Source organism: Monodon monoceros, unplaced genomic scaffold (genome assembly GCF_005190385.1).
Source record: "Monodon monoceros isolate NGI ecotype Baffin Bay Population unplaced genomic scaffold, NGI_Narwhal_1 Super_Scaffold_16, whole genome shotgun sequence".
In the NCBI taxonomy this organism is placed as follows: Eukaryota; Metazoa; Chordata; class Mammalia; order Artiodactyla; family Monodontidae; genus Monodon; species Monodon monoceros.
Genome location: NW_021703772.1, coordinates 101,286,670 through 101,306,557, shown reverse-complemented (window position 1 = coordinate 101,306,557; position 19,888 = coordinate 101,286,670). Strand labels below are relative to the sequence as shown.

The 19,888-nt window shown below is 42.6% G+C and overlaps 1 pseudogene; it reads right to left on the bottom strand.

The window, feature by feature from the left end:
- Positions 1-1,037: 1,037 nt before the first annotated feature.
- On the bottom strand, positions 1,038-1,216 carry LOC114897287 (annotated as a pseudogene).
- Positions 1,217-19,888: the final 18,672 nt, after the last annotated feature.

The following is a 19,888-nucleotide window of genomic DNA, read 5'->3' as shown; positions in this document are numbered from 1 at the left end:
ACTGGAAAAGTTTTTGTTCTACTTTCTGTCATAACTGGGAGTGAGTAGGCTGGGTTTGCAACAGTCTTGCCCATGGGAATAGCTATAGTAGTGATAATATTAGCTAATATTTATTGAGGGCTTACAACATTCCAGATGCTATTACAAGCAACTTCCATGCAGATCTCATTTAATCCTTGTAACAACTCATGAAATAGATGTCTATTATTATTCACACTTAACAGGTGAAGAAATGGAGGCACAGAGAGGTTTAAGTAACTTGCTCAATATCATAGTGACAGGAAGTGATAGAACCAGATTCTGTCTACAGCTCAGTTTCTTTTTTTTTTTTTTTTTGGCAGTACACGGACCTGTCACTGTTGTGGCCTCTCCCATTGCGGAGCACAGGCTCCAGACGCGCAGGCTCAGTGGCCATGGCTCACGGGCCTAGCCGCTCCGCGGCATGTGGGATCTTCCCGGACCGGGGCACAAACCCACGTCCCCTGCATCGGCAGGCGGACTCTCAACCACTGCTCCACCAGGGAAGCCCTACAGCTCAGTTTCTTAACCACAGAGCTTTGGGGAACATGACAGATAGTGAGGTAGGTACACATGGCTGACCAGTGTCCCAGGTGGAGGGTAAATGAGAGATTGTCCTTGCTATTACTCTTGGTTTATGAAGACTCAGCTTTAAGTATGCAAGTTAAGAGCTCAGGGAAGGGTCTACAGCCACAGATCAACTCATAAACCTCTAATCTTCAAGAGCAGGAGGAAAGAGCTCCTCATCTGTGGACCATTTCTGGAGGTCCGCTGGAGGCCACCTGCTCGTTGCTTGTAAGCAGGGCTGCTGCTCTGTGTCTGGGTATAGATATCCACGGGAAGAGTGTGGTCTGGAAAAAAGTGTTAGCTGTTTTCCGTTTTTACTAACTGAGCAGCTAACTCTTTTATTTTTTTTCCAGGTTCATAATTTATTGTACAAATTGAGTATCACATGATGAGTTGACATTAGCTTCTTCAGGCATGGGAGCATAACAGATGAGGTACAGTTTAGAAACCATTTATGTTGCTTTCACAGCTGGAGTTCTTTTAGACCTTAACTTAAAGTATAAGGCTATCAAAGCAATACGTTCGTATGTGTCCAGTACACAATTCATTCTCCCTGTGAGAGAGTGTAAGTGTTGAAATATTTTTTGATACCAGTGAATTGGAACTGGGCATCAGTTTCTGGACCTGCCATGATTTCAATCTTCCAAAATGCACAGACTTCGCAGCTGGTGTCCTTCAACTTATACACCTTCACCTTAGCCCCACCAGAAGAAGCTGCCTGTTTTGTTTTTTGTTTTGAATTTTATTTTATTTTATTTTTTTATACAGCAGGTTCTTATTAGTTATCTATTTTGTACATATTAGTGTATATATGTCAATCCCAATCACCCATTTCATTCCACCACCCCACCCCCACTTTCCCCCCTTGGTGTCCATACGTTTGTTCTCTGCATCTGTGTTTCTATTTCTGCCTTGCCAACTAGTTCTTCTCTATGATTTTTCTAGATTCCATATATGCGTTAATATATGATATATGTTTTTCTATCTCTGACTTACTTCACTCTGTATGACAGTCTCTAGGTCCATCCACGTCTCTACAAATGACCAAATTTCGTTTCTTTTTATGGCTGAGTAATATTCCATTGTATATATATACCACATCTTCTTTATCCATTCATCTGTCGATGGACATTTAGGTTGCTTCCATGACCTGACTATTGTAAATAGTGCTACAGTGAACATTGGGGTGCATGTGTCTTTTTGAATTATGGTTTTCTCTGGGTATATGCCCAGTAGTGAGATTGCTGGGTCATATGGTAATTCCGTCTTTAGTTTTCTAAGGACCCTCCATACTGTTCTCCATAGTGGCTGTATCAATTTACATTTCCACCAACAGTGCAAGAGGGTTCCCTTTTCTCCACACCCTCTCCAGCATTGTTGTTTGTAGATTTTCTGATGATGCCCATTGTAACCAGTGTAAGGTGATACTTCATTGTAGCTTTGATTTGCATTTCTCTAATAATTAGTCATGTTGAGCAGCTTTTCATGTGCTTCTTGGCCATCCACGTAATAAGGACCATATACGACAAACCCACAGCAAACATTATTCTCAATGGTGAAAAACAGAAAACATTTCCTTGAAGATCAGGAACAAGACAAGGATGTCCACTCTCACCACTATTATTCAACATAGTTTTGGAAGTCCTAGCCAGGGCAATCAGAAGAAAAAGAAATAAAAGGGATACAAATTGGGAAAGAAGAAGTAAAACTGTCACTGTTTGCAGATGACATGATACTATACACAGAGAATCCTAAAGATGCCACCAGAAAACTACTAGAGTTAATCAATGAATTTGGTAAAGTTGCAGGATACAAAATTAATGCACAGAAATCAGAAATCCCTTGCATTCCTATACACTAACAATGAAAGATCAGAAAGAAAAGCTAAGGAAAAAATCCCACTTACCATTGCAACAAAAAGAATAAAATACTTAGGAATAAACCTACCTAAAGAGGTCAAAGACCCGTAGGTAGAAAACTAACTATAAGACAACGATGAAAGAAATCAAAGATGACACAAACAGATGGAGAGATATACCATACTCTTGGTTTGGAAGAATCAATACTGTGAAAATGACTATACTACCCAAAGCAATCTACAGATTCAATGCAACCCCTATCAAATTACCAATGCATATTTTACAGAACTAGAACAAAAAATCTTAAAATTTGTATGGAGACACAAAAGACCCCGAATAGCCAAAGCAATCTTGAGAAAGAAAAATGGAGCTGGAGGAATCAGACTCCCGGACTTCAGACTATACTACAAATCTACAATAATCAAGACAATATGGTACTGGCACAAAAACAGAAATACAGATCAATGGAACAGGATAGAAAGCCCAGAGATAAATCCATGCACCTATGGTCAACTAATCTATGACAAAGGAGGCAAAGATATACAATGGAGAAAAGACAGTCTCTTCAATAAGTGGTGTTGGGAAAAAGGGACAGCTACATGTAAAAGAATGAAATTAGATCACTCCCTAACACCATACACAAAAAATAAACTTAAAATAGATTAAAGACATAAAATGTAAGACCGGACACTATAAAACTCTTAGAGGAAAACATAGGAAGAACACTCTTTGACGTAAATCACAGCAAGATCTTTTTGACCCATCTCCCAAAGTAATGGAAATAAAAACAAAAATAAACAAATGGGACCTCATGAAACTTAAAAACTTTTGCACAGCAAAGGAAACTATGAACAAGATGAAAGGAAAACCCTCAGAATGGAGAAAATATTTGCAAATGAAGAAACTGACAAAGGATTAATCTCTAAAATATATAAACAGCTCAGCTCAATATTAAAAAAAACAAACAACCCAATGAAGAAGTGGGCAGAAGACCTAAATAGACATTTCTCCCAAGAGGACATATGGATGGCCATGAATGTTTTTTAAAAGAAGTTTTGATATTGTAGTGGATGCCTGTGGTCTGAGTTGTCAGTGGCTACACACATTACTGGCCAGCCACCCTCAGGCCCATTTTGGGGGAGTCTGTGTGCTATTTCGTGGCTCTGCCCTTCTTTTGCTACAAACACTGCCTCTGTCCCATCTGAGCAGGCTTTGTGATGCCCTGACACACTGACTTTCACACATACTTTTATGATTATCTCCCCTTCCCCCAACTTTTATGATTATCTCCCCTTCCCCCAGGCTTGCTATAAGAACATGTACACCCAGGTCGATTTTTGTTCCTCATCTTCTGCTTTTTTTTGGTATGTTGATTTCATTGATAAATTCTTTCACGTTTTATTTTTTTTTTCTCTTACTTCTTCTCTTAGAGAAAGGGTGGAGGAAGAGCCACCTGCATTACTGTCCTCCATGCTTCTCTTGCCCTCAGGAGACATGCCTCTCCCAGCACCAGTGGAGCTGTGGGCCTGTGACACACTGAATCTGGGTTTAGAGGAGGCTGAATGCCTGTGGCTGGAGTTTAAACAAGATTGTTAATTTAATCTTCTACCTCAGAGAGCACCATGCAAAAACGATTTTGCCTCATAAAATGTCCCATAAAATGTCACTCCCACATACCATGGAGAGAGAAGGTAGATGCATTAATAATCAATTAATTTCAGAAAATTAATGTGCCTTGGCTTTTACACTAGAGCCTGAGAAAATAGGAAATATCCTTCTCTGTTAAATTTTGCATTTTTTTTCTATAGTGGAGGTAAAGTCACAGACTCTTACATTAAGAGGAGCGGGCAGATGAGGAGTGCATGGAAAAAATGTTTGCACTCAGCAGTGATGAACTTTTTGTTTTTGCGGTACACGGGCCTCTCACCGCTGTGGCCTCTCCCGTTGCAGAGCAGAGGCTCCGAACGCGCAGGCTCAGCGGCCATGGTTCACGGGCCCAGCCGCTCCGCGGCATGTGGGATCTTCCCGGATCGGGGCATGAATCTGTGTCTCCTGCGTCGACAGGCGGACTCTCAACCACTGCGCCACCAGGGAAGCCTGATGAACTTTTTTTTTTGGTCAATGTTTATGGGAATGTCAAATTTGAGGAATTTTTAGCATTAAAAAGTCTTAAGATTGTAAATTGCTAATAAAGTTTTTATGTGGTAGCAATACCACTTGTAGAACTTGTACTGTAACCTCAAATCTAGGTTTTTCTGGGGAAATAGTGGTAGTGGAACACCTAAAGAACATTCCTAAAGCAAACATGAGCAGCATTTGTCAGAACCAATTATAGATTTTTACTGCTGCTTGGGAGTGCGCCGGTAGGGAGTGAGGAAACCAGTCTGCTGCTTCAAATAATGTCCAAAATGATGCCAAAGTTAACAATAACTAGCATATCTTAACATTTGCCAAAGTTATGTCAATTAAAAATTTCAACACCATTGAATAAAACTGCACAACTTATAGCAGTTACTGTCACAACGAAAATTAGAAGGACACCTGTCAGAATTTAATAATCACATAATTTCTACCCTTGCCAGGCTTTGATATCAGCCACGACTTTCTGACTAATGAGGAAACTGACTGGTGATTGTGCCCACTGACTTGTGATCAGATTGAAAGGCTAGAAGATGGTAATGGGTATACATAGAAGCATATTTACAGAAATGCATCTATTTGCAGAGGGGCCTTGTTCAAGTTCACAGAAATGCTTAATTAAGAATGAGCAAAGCAATAAAGTGAATTTAAAAATGATTTTTATTGAATTCAAAAATTGTGAGCTAAAAGCACTTGAGTTAAATTAAAAAGCAATTTTACTGAGTTAATGGTGAGTATAAAGAATGAAATCAATAAAAACCCCACTTGCCATTAAGTTCAAAAACAGTAAAAAACATTTTATTAACTGTGTTGTTTTAGATTCAACCATATATGTTCCCTCAATTTGCAAAGCTTTTTTTTGCTACTGAATGTGGGCTTTAAAATTTGCTGGTATATGTAAACACACATGTGTATAATCTAAACCATGAGCAGCACTGACCTTGGGTGGGCCATTGAACTCCGCTGCTTGGTTTCATCACAAATGAATCAAGGACAGTTATATGTACTTCACGTGTGTCACATTTCTGGAGATACTGTATGGGCTCCCAACGAGTGAGGTGAGCCTGCACTAACAGATGGCTTCTTATGCCCTTTATAATATATAAATATAAATTTATCATACGTAAGTGAAGGTAAATTTCCCATATGGTAAATATTAGGTCAAAACATGCAGTTGCTGTTTTTGTAGGTTGAAGATGATTGAATAACAGCAATTTTATATGGTTCAACCTGATAAGCCCACTGGAATTCATTCATTCATCCATTCATTTATTCATTCCATCAGTCATTCAACAAATCAAGTGACTGCTCCGCCAGGTGCTGAGTGTACAGTAATAAATGAAGAAGATGATAAAATAGAGTGAGAGATAGCAAATAAACCAACTTTCAAATAAGCATATAACTAAAAATTGTGATAGGTGCTGTCACAGTAGAAATTCGGGGTGACAAAAGAATAATGGAGGAAACCCAGGAGGCTGGCTCACAGGCAGTGCCATTTAGGCTGCACCTAAGTGATGAGTTGGGTTGAGCCAAGAGAAGCAGGGGAAGAGCATTGCAGCAGAGAGAGGAGCAGGTGTGAAGGGCTGGAGTGGGATATAGGTGGTCACACATCTACCTGAGTCCAGAAGGTCATGGGGAGAATGCTGAGGTCTGTTTCTTGACTTCATACCTGGATGATCAGCCCCATGGGATTGATGCCCAAGTGAGATGGTCTGGCCATCTTGACTGTCTACCTCTGCCCATATGCTGCAAGGAACTGTCCACGGGGCAAGCACTACTGGCCTCCAGTAAATGATGCCCTGTTACTCTGCCAGACCCCTACGCAGAGTCTGAACTCAGAGCCTCAGGACCCAGCCTGAAAATGAGGGAGTGCTGGGCAGCTAAGGCTGATTGGCCAGTAGAAACTTTGTAGTTAACCAGAAACTTTTCCCTAACAGAGCATTGATGGAATATATCAATAAGAACAATATATTTTATTTACTGAGGGCTTATTATGTACCAGGCACCAAAGCATTTGCTTCATTTAAACTTTTATTACTCAGTTATAATCTAATGAGGTAGGCATTATTACCACCTCATTTTACAGGTGTGGAAACCAAGGCTCAAGGAGGTTGAGTGACTTGCCATGGTCTCACAGTTGGGAGGTGGTAGGCTAGGCTGTCTGATCACGGAGGCTGTGCCCTTAACCTCTCTGCTATGTTGACCTTCCCATCCCATTCCACGTCACCACAGCTGTTACCGAGCATGCTGCATCATTTGTGCCTTGGTTTCCTTCAGGGGATGTTGCAGTCAAGCCACGACCGTGTGAGTCAGAGGTGGGGTCTCCCACAATTAATGCAGTACTTTTTGTTGGACTCACTTAAGAAAGAGACAAATTCTCACATAAGAACTTGGACGGTGAAGGCTGCAGTTTCCAGCAGATTGGGAGAGCAAGCTTAGCTTCTGACTCTTGGTAGAGACCCCAAGAATCCAGGGATCTGTGCATATCTTCCTGAGTGATGTGCCTGAGAAGGGTCTGGGGGAGACCAAGAGCTCTGCAGGGAGCCATCCCTTGCAGCATCTATTACAGATCTCCTAGCTCCATGCTTCTCTTGGGCTCCCAGACCAGTCTCTGCAGGGCATTATGTTGGTCTACCTTGGGCCAGACCAACAGGTGGGGAGGAGGTCATTGCAACAGTGACAGCAGGCACAGGCAAGCAGGGATTCCAGGGAAAGGTGACTTTCCAACTCAATTCATCTTCTCCACTGAGAACTTCTCCTTTCCAGTGCCAACCCACAGAACTATGTTTTGGGGGCAAACACTTTTCCTTGCCTTATTACAAATGACTGAACGTATTTCATAATCCCGTAAGCAGAGTTCCCAGTCTACATTATCTCTGCTTCCTGGGGGCTGCCAAGCAAGAAAAGATGCCCGTGAAACCACTGGCGCCAGAAGTAAACTGAATGCCCTGCAACTGCTATCATCTCCCGAGTTCCTAGGCAGCTGGGGGGCCTGTTTCAGGCAGCAGAACTAAGGCACATCCTGCCGAGGCACTTTTGGATGGGGGCCCTCCTGTGTTCTCCAGGGCACATATTGATTTCAGGGCCCTGCGTGGAATCAGGGCTGGGAAGGGGAGGCCTGAAACACTGTGAAATGTGATAAAGCTGGTTTGATTCAGGGCATCCATGCTTTGTGACACCTGCCTATCTGTTACACTGAGGCTGTTACACAACTGTCTGGGAATTCATCTGCATCCTCATGTGTGCCATGGTGCCAACCGACCTCAAAGTGGGTGGGCACCTGGAGGGAGGGGTCAGACTGGCTTTTATTCCCCCTCTTTGGCTGTGCAGAACTCCCACATCCGCCAAATGACACACTGGCAGGAATGATCAGCACAAAACTAGATTGTTGATTTCAGTGAAGTGCTTAGCTTTACCCTCTCCAAAATCCAGGTCGCTGGGATATTCGTCTGTCTCTGTCACCCTCACAGAAAACTCAAGCAAATTTTGAAGGCCAGGAAAGGAAGTTCTCAAATTTCCCTGGAAACTTCTTTTGGTATTTCAAACTTATGGGGAAATAACTCAAATGTCCACTAACAGGTGAATGGATAAAGAAGCCGTAGCACCTACATGATGGAATACTGCTCAGTAATAAAGCGGAAGGATCCATTGGAATATAGACCAGTGTGGATGAATTTCAAAAGAATTGGCCTAAGTGGAAGAAGCCAGACTGCATGCTGTATAATGCTGTATAATTCCATTTATATGATGTTCTGGAAAAGGCAAAGTTTTGGGGAAAATTACTCCCATATCAAGTAGTTTTCAATCCCAGGGGTATCTCAGGGACCTCAGTGGGGAATAAGGGTGAGGTAGCATTGGGAAGAATCTAAACCTCTGCTTCATTTAGAGAAGCTTCACTTTTATATATTTTATACACTGAGGTTTTGTTCCTTTGAAACACTTGTTCTATACTTTAAAAAGAGTTTGAATAAGCTAAACCAGATGAAACAGCATCTAGAGTGACAAAAAGGAGATTTAAGTCTTCCCCACTCCTTGTCTAACCCAACTGGCTTGGGAACTCCTGAGGTGAGAGAATCTGATTAATTTTATGATCTCTTTCCCTTGAGAAGTGTACACACATGCAGGGACTTACAATTTGCATGTCCATTCGGGGAGAGTTGTAGGCTCTCTGAAGTCCATCCTCAGAGCCCCTAAAAAACCCAAGGATCTCCAGTTCAGTATCTTTGCCTTAGAGAGTGGGGACCCTATATTTTCTTCCTTAAACACAATATCATATCATCCAGTCCAGGTGTATCAGTTATCTATTGCTGCATAACAGGCCATCCCAACAGGACGTCTTAAAACAATAATATTTTATCATTTCTCTCAATTTTCTGTGTTAGTTGGTCTCAATTGGGTGGTTCTTCTGTTCCATGTGGTGTTGGCTAGGGTCACTCATATGGCTGAATTCATCTGGGAGCTTATATGGGTGCTCTGCTGGGGCTGGAATGTCCAAGATGACCTCAGCCACATGTCTGGGGCCTTGGTGCTGACTGTCAGCTGGAGCACCTTAGTTCTCTTCCATAAAGACTATCTCGTTCTTCATGCGGTCTCTCATCTACTGTTTAGCCCAGATGGCTGGCTTCCAAGAGAAAGACACTAGAGGCTGCCAGTTCTCTCTCTCTCTTTTTTTTTTTTTTTTTTTTTTTGCTGTACATGGGCCTCTCACTGTTGTGGCCTCTCCCGTTGTGGAGCACAGACTCCGGAAGCGCAGGCTCAGCGGCCATGGCTCACGGGCCCAGCCACTCCATGGCATGTGGGATCTTCCTGGACCGGGGCACGAACCCGTGTCCCCTGCATCAGCAGGCGGACTCTCAACCACTGTGCCACCAGGGAAGCCCTGCTTCCTGCTTTTTAAGAATCTATTTTCCAATGTGTTTCTTCTCTTGTGTCGCCATGAAAGCCATCAAAAGGTAGGTGCACCCCTGTTCCTCAAAGTTTATCTTTTTGCCCTCCAGCCTCATTATTCTGCCAGTTTCCCAATGACACACCCTTATCACCTGTAAACTTGACTGCCTATTTTAGACTTCATTATATTTTTCATTTTTCTCTTCCCAGAAACACATGTCTCCTTTCTCTAGACAAACCGGAAGCTCCCTAAGGCAAGGAGCCACACTCCTATTTCAGGAAGCTAGCATAGTTCTAAATGGGAATGACCCTGTGACCTTGTTACAAGGGCAGCAGTTGTGCACAGGCACCGACCTTCAGGATGTCCCTTCTCCCCCACAAATGATAAGGTGAATAGCCTTTGGCTTCTGTGGATACCTGAGGTGGATGAGCTATCTGGCTGCCTGCCCAGCTGACCTGTGCTTTTATTGTCTGTATCTATCTGATGTGTTTCTTGTGATTTCATTAGAAAGCATCTCCTGTTGATTGGGGCAGGGTACAATGAAAACAGAGTCCCACTGCAAACATTCCTGGGAAGCACTGATTCCACCCTCAGCCTTCACTGTAGAGTCAACAGCATTATCTCAGTGTTTTACTTTAGCTGGAAAGCCACTTTCTTGCTTCCTGACATTTCTGCTCCTTGCCTAGAATACTTCCTCCTCTATCATTCCTTTATCCCAACTTGGCCCATTCTTCAAAGCCCAAGTAGTCTTACCATCCACCCAAACCATAGGTTCTCAAATCCATGGTGTCACAGAGCTTGAGAGCTAGAAAACTTTTTTGAGCCTCTAGCCCAGCAGTTTCAAACCTTCCAAGTATTGGGGTCCAAGGAGGGGCCTCAGCTGCATATGCGTGGGTGATGTGTGGGTCCTATAAGCCAAGCTTGGTTCTTGCCGCTTCCATTTCAACTTGAAGACTCTCTTATATCTGTTTTAATTTTGAGCTTCCATGTAAAATATTACATGATAATAAAAAAAGATTTCATGCTTAAAACAATAATTGAAAACCATAGATCTAATCTAACTTCTTTGTTTTATGAATAAGAATATCTAGTCTAGAGACCTGGAGTGAGCTGCCCACCTTTAGGTAAGCAGCTAATAGTAGGAGACTCAGGTCTCTCCATTTTGGCTGCCTACTGCCTACTATTCCTAGATCATTCTGTACAAGAATGGGATCTATCCAGGCCTAAGAATGAGGCTAAAAGTCTTGATACTGCTTTGCCTTGTCTTAAGAAATCTTTTATTTGACTGGGATTCTGCCTCTGCCTTGCTGGAATTTTCTGTGCTACAGAAGAACGATTATTGCAGGATTATCTTTTGCTGCGGCACTGTCTCTAGAGCCTCCTGGGAGCTTGTTTTGCTAGCTCAGCTGTTTCTCAGCCTGCCCTGCCTGAATGATGTCAGCTCTGATGCTGTTTCACTCAAGAATCCCCCCTCCCACTGCTCACTGCCTTGGAGTCTCTTTCGGTCCAACTAGCGATGTCTTCATCTTTCCCCCCTTTTTCCTGTTCCCTCCGCTTTTGATATTCTTGAGGCTGATGGTGTTTGTCAGGTCTGTCTCTAACTCTGGGGAAAGAGCTGGTGGAGCCATCTGTGGGGTTTGGAGAGCATCCCTGCTTGTAATTATTTTTCCTACAGTCATCCTTGATGAGGCAGAGGCCCACTGTTGCATGAATCCCAGTTGTTACCAAGGCTTTCCCATCATAGAGTGTGTCCTGTGGGGCAACAGTAGCACGATGGGTCTTAGAGAAACAATAGCTGTTGATTTCCTCACCGACAATTGGATGAAGAAATTGGTTCCCAGGATGTTGCTTGGTTTGGTCCCTAACATTATTTAGCTGCAGAGTTCCCCACAGTGGGAGTAGGATTTTCGTCACTTCTCTTCAACCCAAATGTGAATGAGCTGTCAGAAACTGGGAGAGAAAGGAGAATGGGCACTTTCTTCACAAGAACACGAAGTCCTTGCCCCAGAATGATGGGCAGAGATGAAATCATCATAAACCCTCTAAAGCCTTGGTAATTTGTGTGATTATTGTGAAGGACAGTGAGACTTATTGAAAGGGCTAAATTACATTAAATCCAGCTCAACATTTGGAAGAGAGTTTGATGTTAACAGAGCATAGACAGGGTGTTGAAAATCCAGGTTTTAATCCAAGCTTTGCCATTAATTGCTGGATGACTTTGGGTGGGATCCTTTCTCTCTTTGTATTTAAATTTTCTCACTCACAGAATGTGGAGTTTTGAATAAGTGATCTATAAAACCCTTCCACATCTCCTATTCTATCATTTGGAATATGTGTCAAGTATCAGCCCTGGGCAGGCAGTGTTCTGGGCCTTGCAGGGGAAGCCATGGAACATCCCTGAGCCAGTCTACACTATCAGTCTTTTGGTAAAGACCTGCCACTGCGTTCAGTTCAAGCAGAGACAGTTATGCATCGGGCTAATGAATCACTGCCAAAATGAACTGGCTTTTTTGAATAGAATGTTAGTAATTAGAACATTTGTTTTTTAAATGTAAATGCTTGCTTATAAAGAGCTAAAAACGATGCTTATCCTAAGTAAGTTGAGCAACTGCAGTTGTTCTTTTAAGTTGTTCAGCTCTTGCTTTTTTTCATGGACTGTTATTGTAACTATTGATGATTTATGTCTCCTCCAAAAAGAATGTGAGGTAGCTTAAAGCAGAAAACACATAAAAACCACGACAATTAAAATTTTTTAAAGAAAAAAAAAAAGACAACAGAAAAACTATAAGCGGGGAGATAGGCTTTCCAAATACCCAGGGTGAGTTATTTCTGCACTTGATCCCCAGGTTAACTGCACTTCCTGGCTCTCAAAGCACAGAGGTAGCCAGGAGGAAGATGATGCCCAAGCTTCCATGAGCGAGGCCAGACTTACTAGATGCGTTGTTCCCTGAGAAGCCAGATTCCTTCCCTGAAGGACAAGTGGGAAGATAGATCTGCAGAAAAATTCTTAGGATACAATGTGCTTAGTGTACATTTCTCAGTGGTCTCCAAATTATTTGATTGTGTACCTCTATCAGAAAACTATCTGGGACATGTACCCTCCAACTAGGTGCATATTTATTTGTAAATAAATTTTATATGTGAACTACTGTGTTAAGGTGCTGTGTACATCATGAAACATACACAAAGAAATAAAAATGAGATAAAAATAAATAAGTTCTAACATTCTTTTCTCACATTCAAATAGTGTGATTTTATTTGGATGAAATGTTTGTAAGGAGAACAATATTTAAATGTTAATAAATGAATGAATGCTTATAAAATGCTTAAACAGGATATCTTCTAAATATGTAAAGCAGTTCACTTGCAATAGCATTGACCCTTAAGTTGTGCAGCAAATGAGTTTTTTAAAAGTAAACTTTTTTTCAGGGGGAGGGGACAACTTTAGATTTATAGCAAAGTCGCAAACATGGTACAGAGTTCCCTTGTAGCCTTCACCCAGCTTCCCCTAATGTTAACATCTAGCAAACATTTTTTTTATAGGCTGTTATCAACTGAGCACCCCATGGGATGTCTGACCCAAGCCCTTTTTGGGGACCATTATCTTGTTTTGGGCAGAGCCTGAAAGGTGAGGCCCCAGGTCTCTTGTTCACAGCTAGACCGTCAGAACCTAAAAAAAGGTCCAAAACAGAAAAGGCACTTAATGAATACTCACTAAATGACTAAGTTATGGACTGAGAAAACAAAATTTTCTATATGTGTCTTAGAAAGTAGAGAGGGGCCATAAATACTTTTTCCTGTTACATGTTCAAATGAAAAAACGGCTTTATTTGTCACAGAAAAGGAGATTAATGAGAGTTTTGTCATTTATGTACGGGATTGCATGTTAGCTGATACCAAAGTTCCAACTTACTCCACTGATGGTTTGGATTTCTGTATAAATGGGTGTCCTGTGTAGGTGTCTGCTTGACCCACCTCTTATCCTGGCCTAGGTATCCAAGTGATAGCATGTGTTTTTTTCTGTTAGAGCTTAGCTCACACAGGGATGACTTTCCTAGTCCGCCCATTGGTCTCTTCCTCTTCTGAACTTGCCACAGAACTTTCCACCTGTACTGACTCTCCCATAGTTGCATTGTCTTCTATCTCCCCTCCAGGATCTTTATGGTTTAGTGGGTGAGGCTGTGCTAAATTAATTAGTTTCATGTATGCAATCCTTGCGTCACCAACTGTGTAATGAATGAGCTCCTTGCGTATAGGCCAGTGTCTTCTCATCTCCAATGTCTAGCAGATTTTACAGTATAGCAATATCGAATTAAGATGCTGGAGTTCTCAGCTATCATGCAGCTGTCATCCAGAAAGGTCGCCACTGTGAGTTATCATTACCTGGTCATTCCACAACTTTCAACAGATATGCATTAAGCACCTACTGTCTTCAAGGCACTGTTTACTGCCCTTCAGTGTGTATACATGTGGAGTGCGTGTGTGCGTGTGTGTGTGCATGTGTGTTAGATGGGGTGGTCAGGGAGGACCTTTCTGATAAGTCAACATGTGAGCAGAGACCTGAATGAAGCGAGAGAATGAGCCTTGAGGATGTAGAGCAGTCAAGGCAGAAGGAACAGCCAGTGCAAATGCCCTGGGGTAACAAAGCTAATGCTGAGCCATTAACACCTTCCTTTAATTTCCACATTTAGAAGGTTTGATTTCCACATTCATCCCACTCCCCTGGGACCTGAGAGAACCCTTCATCTCTGCACTTCAGTGCCCTCACTAGCCCACTAGGTGAGTCAATTGGACCAGATTTCCAAGCTAACATATTTGTAACTTTATGGAAAAACTATTACGTGATGGGGTAAACATATTTTCTCTCCTCTAGCTGAGATGAGCCCTCTCCTCTCACATACTTCATTCCATTTTCAGATGTTGTTCTTACCTACTGAGTCTTCATACAATTATTCCAGGGAGGCTTGTGGGGCCCACCTCCATGGGAAGGAGTAGTGACCAAAGGGGAGGTCATTCACTAGGGCAAGAGGCAATCCTTAGAAATAAAATAGGGCCTGAGTAGGGAAGAGGATGGCTCAGCCTGCCGAGTTCTGGATATTGTGTGGTCTGGAGGGAGGTCCTTTAAAGTGAGTTTGTTATCTTACATGATAAAAAGGACTCTGCAGATGTGATTAAATTAATGATCTGAAGACTGAGCGATTATCCTGGATTATCCCAGTGAGCCCAATATAATCAAAAGGGTTCTTTTAAGAGAAAGAAGGAGGCAGGAGAGTCAGAGCCTGAGAAAGAGATATGACAGTGGAAACAGAGACTACTATGCTGTCTCTGAAATGACAGAGATTTGAAGATGCTGTGCTTTCTATGAAAATGGAGAAAGGGGCTACAAACCAAGGAATGCATGTGGCCTCTAGAAGTTAGAAAAGACAAGGAAACAGATTCTCCTTTATAGCTTCCAAAAGGAACACAACCCTGCTAACACCTTGATTTTAAGACTTCTAAACTCAGAACTGAAAGATAATAAATTTTTGTTGTTTTAAGCCACCATGTTTGTGGTAATTTATTATAGCAGCCATAGGAAATAGCATCAGCTGTGGAAAATGCATGACTGTTTTCCTTTTCCTGTGATCTAAGGCAGGACATCTGTGCGAAGACATCATCCCAAGGATGCCTGCCAGCCACGGCCAGTCCCATCAGGATCATGTCTTAGGAAATGTGGGCCAGCTCAGAGTTTGTGTAGGGCAAGTTACTGCTGTGGGAAACAGAAGCTCCCAAAATGTCCTGGGGGCATGGGGGAGAAGGTCCTCTTGTTTGCCTACTAACTGCTAAATTATCATTTCATGACCTAAGTGTAAATAAATCAAAACTACATGTTCCATTTTAATCCAAATGATCGGACTGTTCCAAATTAACAGAAATCATGCCTGAGGATAGAGTGATCCAGAATGGGGGCTTTGGGCTATGTGGTGTTAGCTCAACTTCTGGAGGGGCTGGAGACTAAAGTCAGCACTTGGTTGGTCACAGTCAGCCATATCTACGTGACCAAACCCCAATAAAAACACTGGACCCCACAGCCCAGGTGAGTTTCCCTGGTTGGCAATACTCAGTATATATTGTCACACATCATAGTCAGAAGCTATGACCGTCCATGGCTCCACTGGGAGATGATAACTGGAAATTCTGCATGTGGGGCTCTCCTGAGCTCTGCCCTATGTGCTCTTCCCTTTGCTGATTTTCATCTGTATCCTTCTGTTGTAATAAACCATAATTGTGAGTATAACATCTTTCAGTGAGTTCTGTGAGTCCTTCTAGTGAATTACTGAAAACAAGGGTAGGCTTGGAGACCCCAGAACTTGCACTTGGGTCAAAAGTGAAGGTGATCTTGGGGGCACCCTAACTTGCAGGTGTCTTCTGCTCTTTGAAACCTACTTGTTCTGAATGCCATTGCTCGCGCTGTGCTCTCAGACAGGGCTAAGTTGATGGCTGATCAATTACCTCCTGTCCTAGGCCAGCTACTAACATTTCACAAAGGCTGTGGTGACTTCAACACAAAGGAGACCTTGAGGGTAGGCCTATTTGGCTACATTTGGCCATAAAAAAAGCAGCATACTGAGGCTTTATATGAAGACAGGCAGACAGGTGCAAATCTCTCTCAAAGCAGGCTAAGCACAAGCACCCTACCTATAGGACAAAACATTGTCCAAGTTCTTCCTTGTTTTGTTTGGTTAACTTTTAAAACACATTTGCACATTGAATAAAGCGAATTGGCCAGCTCAGATACTTGTAGACGATGTTAAACACGTCCTGACAGTAAAAATGTTATCAACTCTCATCCTAGAGGACTCACTGGGTGCCGGCCATGCACAGTGTCCTCACTTCATCCGTGCAACAATCCTGCTAGTGTGTGTTGCTCAGCCTTCTTTCATAGAAGGGAGATAGAGACAGAGGGAGCTTTAGAAACTTACTCAAAGGCTGATTCCAGAGCTGACGCCTATAACCACTCTGCTTTCACCTTCCTTACATCGTGCTACCTTCTCTATCGTGTTTCATTTGGAGAGATTACCGTTAACAAGAGCAGAGAGAGGCACCCAGCTGTCAAGAAAGTATTCAGTCTAACTGTGTTAAAATATAGGAAACAATACCTATGGATTGATTGATTGACAAGAGGAAGCACAGTCCCTGCCCTCAAGAGGAGGAAGGTCAAGGTAATGTGGGGGCAGTGGGAAAGAAACTGGTCTTTTGAGAACTTGGTGCAAGGTTCTTGACATAGAGGATTTTGTGTCCTCTATCCTAGGAAGGATTATTAACTCTATTTTACAGATGAAGTACCGTTAACTTTAGGTTACAAACCTTTGCTCTAACTAAAGGCGAGTTACAGGCTGAATTGTGTTCCCCCCCCAACCCAAATTCCTATGCTGAGACCTAACCCTCAGTATCTCAGAACGTGACCGAATTTGGGTATTCAGTATTTAAATGAGGTTATTACAATGGGCCTTAATCCAACACAACTTGTGTCCTTATAAGAAGAAGACATTCGGACACAGACAGATAAAGAAGGAAGACCATGTGAAGACACAGGGAGAAGACAGACATCCACAAATCAAGGAGAGAGAAGAAACCAACCCCGCTGATAACTTGATCTTGGACTTCCAGACTCCAGAACTGTAAGAAAATAAATTTCTGTTGTTTAAGCCCCCCAGTCTTTGGTACTTTGTTCTGGCAGCCTTAGCAGACAAATACATGGTACAGTGGAGACTCATCACCAGGTAGGACTAATTCCAAAGCCCTAGCCGGCCCTTTCTCTGTACCATGGAAAAGATCAGCCAGTGATGTGGGAGACAGCCCGGCAGTAGCCAAATGAGCTACGTGCACAGTGACTAAATGTGATGCGATGGATTGGTGGGCAGGGTTGAGGCTCAGGAAAGGCCTCCTGAATGAGGTGAGCATTCAGCTGGGTAGGGAAATTTAGGAAAGATGCAGATGGGCAGAGGGGGAGGAGGAGGGCATTCCAGGCCACAGGACTGCTGATTTTGCTGGATCCCAGAGCCTCCATCCCTGCTGTCTGGATGGACGTTTGGCCAGCCAAGCACACATGTGGACACAGTGCCGAGGAATGTTGGCCCCGACTGAGCATGAGGAGATGGTCTGTAAATCAGGAGACTCTTTTATGGACAACTTCTTCCCCTGAAGCCCCAGAAGGTGACCAAGAATAAAGAAGCTGTCAGCTTCTCATATTTATTAAGAGGCAGAGAGTGTGAGAAGGAGGGACCAGGAAGCACTAGCAGAAAAAGGATAGTTAACCCTAGAACAGTTAATCCAGTTTCCTGGGCCTTAGAAAAACAAGACTGACAAGAAACCGGTCATGGGGTTGAATACAGAGCATGGGAATGAGCGAGGGGAGGGGTCCCAAATCTGACACACAATGTATCAAATATAATAAGTCCTGTGAGGCCAATCAAATCCCCTGTCACCCCAACCCCACACTATGCCAAATAGTAAAAGCAGATGTTTTGCAAACTGGTAACAACTCAGGAGATTTTTCTTGTGATTGGCAAGAGAAGGGGGCAGACTGCTGAGAGGGGTGGAGAGAGAAGGCTTTTGGGAAGGGTCCAAATATTAGTGCACCAGAAACCTTACACTGGGTTCCTCCAACAATAGGAAAAGAGGGATTCAATTTAGCTTGGGCAAGGAGAGAAGATCTATTGTAACAGGGAAGAAATTCAAATGCGATAGGAGAACAAAGCAACATTTCAAATTGCTGTGATTTATCCAGCCCCATCGCCCGACCCATTTCTTTCAAATACCAAGCTGACAAGGCCAATTGCAATACCTCATGGGAGAGCGGGGGTGGAAGGTCCCCTGCTTTGCCTCTGGAAATTCAGTGCATGCACACTTCATCCCGAGTCTTTGGCTTTCCTTTCCATGGCAGGGGGACACGTCCATCCCCGCAGCTTCCAGCATATTCTTGGTGGGAGTAATCACCAGGGGTGGCACTCTCCAAAGTAGCCATGGCACCGTCTTTGCCTAAAGGCAGTGCCAACAAAGCAGCCCCCATCCATCCCACCTGGTGGCGTTGCAGGGAGATGCAGGCGCATGCACAACTGCCCAAGGCCCAGCCAGTAGGAGAAAGTCCAGGGCTCTGGAAGGGTCTAACAGGAGTCAAGTGGTTTAGGTCTAGGCTTTAGGCAATTCACTGATCCTCTTTGCTTCGTTTTCCTGACTTCTTCTATGGATAATATATGGATTTCTATGCTCTCATTTTTGGTATGACATGCAAATAATTGTCTGTATTTAATATATACAACTTGATGAGTTTGGAGCTAAGTATACATTCTTGAAATCATTATCACAATCTATGACATAAACATATCCTTTACCTCTAAAAGTTTCCTCCCACCTTCTTTATTATTATTACTATTATCATTATTATTTCACAATAAGAACACTTGACATAAGATCTACCCTCTTTGCAAATTTTTAAGCATAAAATACAGTACAATTATTATTAACTATAGGCCCTATGCAGATCATTGCTAGGACTTATTCATCTTGCATAACTGAAACTTTGTACCCTCTGACTAATACCTCCCTGTTTCCTCCTCTCCCCAGCCCCTAGCAATCATTATTCTACTCTCTGCTTTTTATGAGTTTACTATTTTAAATTCCTCATATAAGTGGTATCATGTAGTATTTGTCATTCTGTATCTGGCTTATTTCACTTACCATAATGTCTTCCAAGTTTATCCATGTTCTTGCAAATGGTAAGATTTCCTTTCTTAAAGCTGAATAATATTCCATTGTATGTACATACCACCCTTTCTTAATTCATTCCACTGTTGGTGGATATTTAGCTTGCTTCCATGTCTTGGCTGTTGTAAATGGTGCTGCAATGAACATAAAAGTGCATATATATGTTTGAGATGCTGATTTCAATTGCTCTGAATATATACCCAGAAGTGGGATTGCTGGATCATATGGTAGTTCTATTTTTAATTTTTTTGAGGAAATTTCACACTTTTTTTTTTTTATAGTGGTTGCACCAATTTACATTCCCACCAACAATGTACCAGGTTCCTCTTTTCTCCATATCTTTGCCAACACTTTTTTTTTAAACATCTTTATTGGAGTATAATTGTTTTAAAATGGTGTGTTAGTTTCAGCTTTATAACAAAGTGAATCAGCTATACATATACATATATCCCCATTATTTCCTCCCTCTTGCATGTCCTTCCCACCCTCCCTATCACCCCCCACCCAGGGTGGACACAAAGCACTGAGCTGATCTCCCTGTGCTATGCGGCTACTTCCCACTAGCTATCTATTTTATATTTGGTAGTGTATATACGTCCATGCCACTCTCTCACTTCACCCCAGCTTACACTTCTCCCTCCCCTTGTCCTCAAGTCCATTCTCTACAGCT